Source organism: Tenrec ecaudatus, chromosome 16 (genome assembly GCF_050624435.1).
Source record: "Tenrec ecaudatus isolate mTenEca1 chromosome 16, mTenEca1.hap1, whole genome shotgun sequence".
NCBI lineage: Eukaryota > Metazoa > Chordata > Mammalia > Afrosoricida > Tenrecidae > Tenrec > Tenrec ecaudatus.
Window position 1 is genome coordinate 31,129,688 of NC_134545.1, and position 9,320 is coordinate 31,139,007.

Below are 9,320 nucleotides of genomic sequence, written 5' to 3' on the forward strand. Positions count from 1 at the left end.
GTCTGAGTAAGCAGAGAAAATAGAAGTCTCTGGCTCCCAGAAGCCCCATCCTGCTAAGGCTGCCCAGGCCCATGGGCACTGTGGGGCCTGAGTGCAGGACAATTGGCAGTTGTAGCCCCAAAAAGAGGAGGGTTGTCTTACTGTGTCCTGTCCTGCATGCCTGTGGTGGAATGTGACTGGACCATGACCAGGGGAGCTCATTGAGGGTGTGCGTGTACATGTGAGAGTGGCATGTTGTATAAGTGTGTGCGAGGTGTGCGTTGCATCAATGTGAATACATATGTATGTGAGCATGTATTAATGTGTGTACATGTGTAAATGGATGTGTATGTGTGTAGATACTTATATGTGTATGTGAATGGGTGTATACAAGTGTGTGTGTGTGTGTGTGAATGTGAGCCTGTATCTGGGTGCATTATATGTGGTTAAGTGTGTTTATGTGTGAGTGTATGAATACGTGAATATACATATACAGTGTGCATGTATGAACAGGTGAGTACAAAGTGTGAATGTTTGCATGTGTGTATATGTATATATATTGTGTGTGGTAGATATGTGATAGTGCATGTGTCTATGTGTATTTATGCATGTGTGAGTATACGTGTACACATTGTGTGTGTATGCGAGTGTGTAACCATCATGGGACCCTCCCAGGTGACTATAGGAGTCTGTGTCATGTGTCCCTGTCCCCATGACCGTGGCACCGCCTGCCTGTGTCCAAGTCTGTGTACAAGGCTGGCTCCTGCCCATCAAGAGTATGTGGGATGGATGACTGAGTGCATGTCTTTCTTTCTGTCCTCACTAGAATGACCTCAGGATGTCTGTCTTCCTGTCCCCGTTAGTCTATGTTTTCCTGGCTCAGCCCCTCACCTATCCAAGGCCCAACACTGAGCAGGTTTTCATGAACTGCCCACTGGAGGCAGTGATGAAGGGTGGGGAGGGGAGAGACCCTGCAGAGGAGCCCTCCTCAGACCAGTATCTCTGGATAAACCCCCAAGGCCTCTGTGGGTGGGGGAGCACCGGGTGGAAGAGACAGCCTAGACTAATGAACCAGACCCTAGCCCTCCTCTTCCTCCCTGCTGGCCTCAGGGAGAACCCCTACCCCACTGGGTCTCCGATGGGGTCCCTCTGTGAGATGGCCCAGGCCCGGGGCTCAGAGGACTTTATTCAAAAACTAAACAACCCAAGAGAGGTTTCTAGCTGTGTGTGCTCCAGGCTCTGTTCTCATCCTCAGCTCCAATCCCAATACCCCCTCCTTCCCCCCCTTCTCCTCCCCCTACATTTCTTCCAGAGGACCTGGGGCTTGTTTCTCTTTAGTTTGGAGCCATAGGCATTCCTGGGGAGGTGGCAGAACAGCAAGGGATACTGGGCGGCAGCTACAAGGTACTCAGCAGGGTGGGGCCCAGAGGCTCCAGGCACAGTCCCCACCTCCCAAACTCCCCAGCCAGGCAGTCCCTGCAGAAGGCCAGCAGGGGCCAGTGCAGTTGACAGGCTTCTTTGCTGACAACTTCTGCTTCTTCTCTGACCTCGTCTGAAAGGAGGTGTGCATCCCTACACCCTCCCTGTCTCCTGCCCCTGGAGTGCTTCAAGCCCCGACTCTACAGTCTAGCCACAGATCTTGTCCCTGGCCTGGCCCTCAACAGCTGTGTCTGCAACATGGGAACAAGCCCCACCACCCTCATCCAAAGGGAGGCCCTCAAGTGCAGAGGGCAAGTGGAATCTGTGGGTTGGGCCCTGGGGAAGTCAAATGGGTCATGTGCCCCATCGCTGATAGAGGAAGCTTGCTTCTGAAAGTCAGGGCCTCCTGGACTTCATTTTGGCTTTGGCCTTTTCTAACCCATCCCTGGGGGTGGGGTGGGGGAATCCAAGGTGGGGTCTGTGAATAGTGTGATAGAATACATGGGGAGGGGCTGTTCTGAGGATGTGCTGGGCCTTTGCTGAGAGGCAGAGAGACAGCACTGAAATGCCTAAAAACCTACCAAACTCACTGCCATGGAGTTAATGCTGACTCAAAGTGAGCCCCCCGCCCCATGGGTTTCTGACACTGTAATTTAAAAAAATTAGCTCAAAGTCCAAAACTTCACCTTCTGAATCATCTTACTCAAATATGGGTGAGCTATTAGAAGCATCCCATCCTGGAACACAACACTGTAATTTTTACAGGGATAAAAAGCCCAGTCTTTCTCCGGGAGAGCAGCTGATGGTTTTGAACTGCTGACCTTCGGATTGCAGCCGAATGTGTAACCACTATGCCACCAGAGCTCCTCTGAAATGTCAAAGGATTTAGAAAATTCCCAGAGCAGCTGCCAACCTCTTCCTGTCTCTTCTTTGCCATCTTTGGGCTGTTCCTGTTGGGGGAGAAAAAGAACCAGTGCTATAAAGTGTGGAGCAGAGGGTCCACCATCAATTTTGCTGTGCAGTCCCTGGCAGGTGACTTACCCTCTCTGGGCCTCTGGCACTGTTGTCAAATGACCAGAGTGGACTTCCCAAGGGACATCTACAAGAGCAGCTATGCATCCAGGTCTGTGGCCTTCCCCACTGTTCAAAGCTTACATGCTGTTGCGTTTGTCCTGTGTGGGAGTTTTCATTAATGACACCTCAAATGAAAGAAAATACAGATTTCTAACTCCTCAGAACAAGTTTGTATCTAGGTCCACATTCTATCCTGGCATTGGTTTCTCTGAGGTCACTCCATGCTATTGGGTCACTGGACATGTCCCCCACCCCATTCCCTCAGTCCCCTCTGAGTGCCTCTGGGGTAACTGACTTGAGAGTCCTGGAGGCTTTTCCTATCACAACCACCAGGGTTTAAACTGAGGGGAGGCTGGTGCTGGGGGACCCGCCCAGAGGGGTGCTCAGGATACTGTCCTTCCAGGTGACCATGTACGAGCTGTAGAACTTTCAGGACAAGCGGAACGAGCTCTCGGCTGAGTGCCACAACCTGATGGACAGCCTGCTGGAGAAGGTAGGCTCCATCCAGGTGGAGTCTGGGCTGCAAGTTCCTGGACACGCCCCTCCCCCCTCCCCCGCCACCTACCCATAACCCTTCTCATACCCCCAGGCCTTTTGAGAGTCAGGCTGGAGCCTTAAGTCCACTCTGGGGCCTTGAGCAACTCTCTCCCTCTATCATACCTCACTTTTCCCATTTGTAAAATCGGGGAGTACCTTGTCATTCTTTAAAAAGCCGCCTAACCCTTCACCCAGTTCAGTGTCTGACAAGTGGGGTTCAGTCATTATAATTTTAATCAAAACAAAACCAGATAAAATGATGCTCCACAGTATTGGGGAGCCCTTCATCATCCCTATGAGAGACATGAATGTTTATGAACCCTATTCTACTGATGAGGAAACTGAGGTCTAAGGGATTAAATGATCTGTCCATGATCACACATCAAGCAGGTCAGGTGGCTCTGTGGGATTCAAATTCTTGCCTTTGGATTGAAAAGCTGAGCTCTGGTCCTAATCATCTAGGTCTGGGGTGGGGAACATCCAGCCCAAAGGCCATCGAAGACCTGCAAAATCAATACAGCTCACGTCACGTCACCTGCCTCTCCAAAGAGAAACCATTCTAGCCATCACATTAGGGGAGAGTTCATTAAACGTTTTACCAAATGGAGGAGGCTAATTAAAAGAAATCATTTTATTGTGGCCTCATACAACTCTTATCACAATCCATACATACATCAATTTTGTAAACCACCTCTGTACCTTCATTGTCCTCATCATTCTCAAAACATTTGATCTCCACTTAAACCCCTGGCATGAGCTCCGCATTTCCCCCCTCCCTCCCCCCACCCCTCCCTCACGAACACTTGATAATTTATTAATTATTATTTTGTCATATCTTGCATTGTCCGACATTTCCCTTCACCCACTTTTCTGTTGTCCTTCCCCCAGGGAGGAGGTTATATGTAGATCCCTGTAATCGATTCCCCCTTTTCACCCCACCCTCCCTCCATCCTCCCAGTATCGCCACTCTCACCACTGGTCCTGACGGATCATCCACCCTGGATTCCCTGTGTTTACAGTTCCTATCTGTACCAGTGTCCATCCTCTGGTCTAGCCAGATTTGTAAGGTAGAATTGGGATCATGATAGTGGGGGTGGGGGGAAGGAAGCATTTAGGAACTAGAGGAAAGTTGCATGTTTCATCGTTGCTACACTGCACCCTGACTGGCTGGTCTCCTCCCCCGCGACCCTTCCGTAAGGGGCTGTCCAGTTGCCTACAGATGGACTTTGGGTCCCCACCTCGCACTCCCCCTCCTTCACAATGATATGATTTTTTGTTCTTTGATGCCTGATACTTTCGACACCCTGTGATCACATAAGCTGGTATGCTTCTTCCATGTGGGCTTTGTTACTTCTGAGCCGAAGAGGCTAATTTTTAAGTTGATCATTTTGTATGGCCCTCCAATGGTGTCATAAATAAATATCCATATATCTATTTATTATTTATTTATTTATCTATTTATTTATTTATATCCTTGGTGGAAAAGAGATTCCACACCCATGATATTGGGGAAATTGTCTCATCTTCTAGGCTTTGGTTTTCCTCAAGAAACTGGGGTAACAAGAAACTGATAAGTAACATATCAGTAAATAAGCAATCATAATGAAATAACCATGTTGTTATTAGGTGTCATTGAGGTGCTTCTGACTCATAGTAACCCCATTCACAATGGACCCAAACACCACCCAGCCCAGCACCATCCTCAGAATGGTTGTTAGTGTTGAGCCCATTGCTGTAGCCATTGTGTTAGTCCAACTTTTAGAGTGTCTTCCTCTTTTTCACTGACCCTCCGCTTTATCAAGCAGGACGTCCTTTTACAGGGGCTGGCTGGTCTCTCCTGGCAACAGGCCCAAAGTATGAGACAAACTCTTGCCAACCTTGCCTCCAAGAAGCATTCTGGCTGCACTTCCCCCAAGATAGTTCGTTGGTTCTTTTTGGTAGTCCAGGGTACTTTTAATATTCTTTTCCACTACCATTATTCAAATGCATCAGTTCCTCTTGAGTCTTCCGTATTAATTGTTCAACTTTCACATGCACAGGAGGCAATTGAAAATGCCATAAGTAAAGGCCTGGGTGCCAAGCACTGGGCTGAAGATTGGGGTGAGAGTCCTAACCAGAGGCCAGACGTAAGGCAGAGTCTCAGCCATTTCCCAGGATGGCCCGGGAATCAGTGGTAAGGCTGGAGGGAGGGTGCCAGCTAAGCAGCTCTTGAGCAATTCTCACATGCGGGTCTCGCTCCTCCTCTAGGTGGCTGGCATTTGAACGCAGGGCCTTCTGCGGGGGGCAATTTGTCCTGGAGAAGGGTGACTACCCTCGCTGGGATGCCTGGTCCAGCAGCCACCACAATGACAGCCTTCTGTCCCGCCAACCACTGCATGCTGTGAGTACAACTTCTTGCTCACTGCTGGGGACTCCTAGCTGCAGGACATGCTGGGAGCTACTCAGAAAAGCTCACTGTTGCAAGCTCTTGCAGAGGCTGAGTCGACAGTGGAGAGTAACCCTCCTATGTCTGACCTAAATGATTGTTTCAGGCCAAGAAACACTAGACCCAGAATGACCACTGGGTGTGAGTCAGGTCCCCAGTGTTCACATCATAAATCAGCCATCATCCCTTATAAAAGGACATCCCTTGTAACCCTACAAAACCAGCTCACATGGCCCAGGCTCACAAATTCCAGAAAGCAACTCCAGAAACGAATCAAAAGTAAATATCTCAAGTTCTTCCCTTGCATTTTGCAAATAAACAAGAGCAGTGGTTCTCAAACTTCTTAATGCTGTGACCCTTTACTAGTTCCTCATGTTGTGGTGACCACCAACCATAAAATTATTGTCATTGCTACTTCATAACTGTAATTTTGTTACTGTTATGAATTGGGTGACCCCTGTGAAAGGGTAGTTTGACCCCCTAAGGGGTCACAACACACAGGTTGAGAACCACTGACCTAGTGAGGCACAGTACACTGTGATGCTTTAAAAATGCCTTTCAAAAAAAATCCTCTTTCCCACTATCCCCGGCCCCCCCCCCCCGAGATTTATTCACATGTTCTCCTCATCGCAGGAACCCTGATGCCATAGTGGTTATGCACTGAATGTTGATTCATGAGGACTGTAGCTTGAAACCACTTGCCACTCCACAGGGGAAAGAGGGGGCGTTCTACTCCCATAAAGAGTTACAGTCCTGGAATCTCACAAGGGCAGTTCTGCCCTGCCCTATACGGTCACTATGAGTCAACATTGACTCTATGGCAGTGAGCCTCTTCCCAGCGAAAGGCAAAATCTGAATCCAGTGTAGTCAAGAGTGAAAGCTCGGGAGAATTGGGGAAGGAGGGGGAAAAAGAGGAGCTGATACCAAGGGCTCAAGTAGAAAGAAAAAAAAATTGGAAATGTTGACGGCAACATATGTACAAGTGTGCTTAATACAATTGAACGATGGATTGCTATAAGGTTTGTAAGAGCCCCCCAATAAAATGATTAAAAAAAGTGAAAGCTAACGATGCATAAGTGATCTTGTTTATTTTCTCCCTCTCTGAGCCTCAGTTTCCCCATCTGTAAAATGGTAGGGAGGGACCCGATTTGAAAGGTCTCCCTTTGGTTTCTCTGCTATGCCTCTAGGGTTCCTACATCCTCCTCAGACCCTCAGGTGCTGGGTTCGGGGTGGGTTCTTTTGGCGTGTGGCTTGATTCTGGAGCCCCATTCTGGGTTCAGGCGCAGCTGCTTCACTCCATGATCTTGCCTACAGGATGGTCCAGACCATAAGCTGCATCAGTTTGAGAATCCAGCTTTCATTGGCCGAATGATGGAGATAATGGAAGAGGATATGCTCAGTCTCTGGACCCATGGCTTCTAGGACTGGGTGGCGAGTGTCCATGCCATCAGTGGGATGTAAGGGAAATGATGAATAAAATGATGAATAGTTGAGTGGAAGGAAGGAAAGACAGAAGGAGGGATGGACTGATCATGGGTGGATGAATGAATGGATGAGTGGGTGAAAGGATTGATGGGAGATAGGTTAGGTGGATTATTGGGAAAATAGCAGAATGGGTGGTTGGATACACAGATGGATGGGAGCTAACCTAGATGAATTATTGGGAGAATAAATAGAAGAATGAATAGATTCATTGATAGATTTATAGGTGAGGAGAGGTGGATGGATGGGTGCATTTACATATGTATGTATTTATGTATATATAAATATAGATGATGGACGGTTGTATATATGTGTGTATTAATTGATAGATGGATACGTAAATAAGTGTATTTATGTACAAATAGGTATATTTATTTATGTATGTATAGGTAGATTAGTAGGTGGGTGTTTTGATGGATGGATAGATGATATATGGACAGGTGGATAGATGATGGATGGATAATGGATGGATAGATGGATAGATGTGGATATATCAATGAGAGAATAAATAGAAGGAAGACTTCTTGACCCTCTCTCCTACCCCTTCCTCTGGTCAAGCATACCTCTGGCTCCTAGCGGAATTGCAACTTGAGGCTTCTTGTTCCTCTGGGGCTGGAGGAACCTTCACATAGATATTCTTCCATCAATTCTAGAAGCCCCCATGAAGGGAATGAGTAATTTCTAGCACTGGAGGACCACTGGGGTTTACAGGAAATTCTGTGGGTTCAGCATTGGCCTGCAAACTTCCGGGTTGGTAGTGGAAACCTACCAGCCACTCCTCAGGAGAAAAATGAGGCTGCCTACTCCCATAAAGACAACAGTCTTGAAACCCTGCAGGCAGCTCTACTCAGTCCTACATGGGTTGCTCTGAGTCATGTTCAACTCAGCATGGGGTGGTTTGGTTTTAGGTGTGTTTTACTTGTGGACTTGTGATCTGGGGACACTCCCAGAAAAGACTTTATCCTCATGTTTTACCAACTATGTGCATATGCGATACAGGGAGACAGGGGAGGTGAGGATTGAGAACGTTGCAGCCTCTGCCCTCAAGAAGAATCTCACAATCTGGTAGGGAGACAAATAGGAAAGCAGGTGACCACAGGTCATTGTGGTCTGGATTGTGCACACTGGGGCCCAGAGGAAGTGCTTGACCTGGCCTGGGGAAGTTGGGAAGGCTTCCTGGAGGATGAGGCATTTAAACTGAGATGGAAAGCATGATAGTTAAAAATGGGGGATGGGGTGGGATAAAGATAAAGCAAGGAAGTGTGTTTCAGGCAGGTGGAACAGCACATGCAAAGGCTCAGAAGCACAACAGCTTCTCGGAAAACAGGCTAAAGAAGAGAGGCTGGGGTTGAGGGGGTAAGGAGGACTGTATGAGATGAGGCCTTTGTGCAGGATCTTGTGGGCACAGTAAGGAGTTTGAGTTCATCCCGAGGGCGCTCACTGGGGAACCACAGAGGCCTCCAGACACGGGAAGAGCATGGTTTGAAGCTGGCTTACCAAAGCTGTCTGACTGAAGGCAGGGAGATTGGAGGCAGGCTGATGTTGACACCCCAGCAGGTGGGTCGGCTATGAGTTCCCTGGTCCCGTGGCTGCCAGTATGTGTTCGAGCAGGGAGAGTATCAACACTGGAATGCCAGCCAGCCTCAGCTGCAGTGCGTGTGCTGCATCTGAGACCAGAAATGCACAAGTAGATGAAGGGCACCCAGGCCTAGCAGCACCACCCACCCCTAGGGACAGCAGAGCCAAGAAGAGGGGCTCCAGGACTGGGCAAGGGCCTGCCCATCTACCCTTCCCTGAATCTGCTCAATAAAACTGGGGTCAGTTCCCTTCCTGCTTAGTCCTCTGAGTTGCTTCACTTCCTTTCCAAGAGGGGCCAGATGAAGGGGGTAAGATCTGGAGGTTCTAAGGCCCCCGGGCAAGGCTGAGAGCTAGGCTCACATCCAAGATTCTGTTCTTTCAAGTAGAAACACACATACACCTCTGTCCCTCATTTGTCTGCCTATCTGTCTATATGAATGTGTATCAGTTTTTCCATCCATCCATCCATCCATCCATCCATCCATCCATCCATCCATCCATCCATCCATCCATCCATCTTTCCTTCTTTCTTTCCTTTCTCCCATCTATTCATTTGTCCATCATTTTTCCTCTCTATCCAGCTGTCAGTCTTTGCTTTCATTAACTTATTTAGCAAATGCCAGGCCCATCCAAGGTCTGAGGAAACAGCAATAAACAGATCAATTCCAAGTAATTCTTAAAGGACCTGAGGCAAACATGTGTTAGGGTGATGGAGAAATGCTCAGGAGGTTGAAAGGAGAAAGTAGGAGGCAGAGAGTGGGAGGGGAAGGGGCTAGAACAGTGGTGGGGGGTAAGTTGTTCAGAGTATCTGGGTAGCTTGCTCTTC

At 48.3% G+C, this 9,320-nt stretch overlaps 1 pseudogene; it reads left to right on the forward strand.

Moving 5' to 3' along the window:
* Positions 1-480: 480 nt before the first annotated feature.
* On the forward strand, positions 481-8,611 carry LOC142428576 (beta-crystallin B3-like; annotated as a pseudogene).
* Positions 8,612-9,320: the final 709 nt, after the last annotated feature.